At 58.1% G+C, this 532-nt stretch overlaps 1 protein-coding gene across 1 annotated transcript in view; it reads left to right on the top strand.

Annotated features, from left to right (window-relative positions):
- The window catches only part of ADAMTSL2 (ADAMTS like 2), a 33,233-nt gene that overhangs the window by 24,966 nt on the left and 7,735 nt on the right, over nt 1-532 (top strand). The window lies entirely within an intron of this gene.

Here is a 532-nt window from a genome sequence, read left to right as displayed (position 1 = left end):
CCCCCATGCACACACACCCACAGACACACACACACACACAGAGACACACACATACACACACAGACACACACACACAGACACACACACACAGACACACACACCTGTAGCAACGGCAACAACAAAACCTGCCTCGGCCCAGCCTTTCGCCAGCGCTAACTGCTCCCCCGAGTCCTCCTGGGTCCTTGGCAGGGACTCACCACTGCTTAGTGGGTTTGGCCTGCGTGCCAGCTGGGTGCCAGACACAGGGGAGCCGGGGGAGGACAGGGAAGTAGAGGGTGGACATGGGTCAAGGAATCAACAACACGAGGCGAGAGCTGGCCCTTCGTATGCCGTCTCCGTTAGGATTTAGAGTCCTGGGAAAACACACATAATATTGGAAGAAGAAGGTTCGAGGGGGTGTGGTAAGGGCGGGGCATGCCCCAGGGGGCGGGGGTGGTCTGAAGGTTTAATACGTCATCTGGGGCGGCTGGAAGGGGCTGGAAGGCTTAGATCGTCCATCCGTATCCATCCATCCATCCATGTACCCGCCCAC

Source organism: Pteropus alecto, unplaced genomic scaffold, assembly GCF_000325575.1.
Source record: "Pteropus alecto unplaced genomic scaffold, ASM32557v1 scaffold67, whole genome shotgun sequence".
NCBI lineage: Eukaryota > Metazoa > Chordata > Mammalia > Chiroptera > Pteropodidae > Pteropus > Pteropus alecto.
The sequence above is the reverse complement of the archived record's forward strand: the minus strand, read 5'-3'. Positions and strand labels throughout refer to the sequence as shown.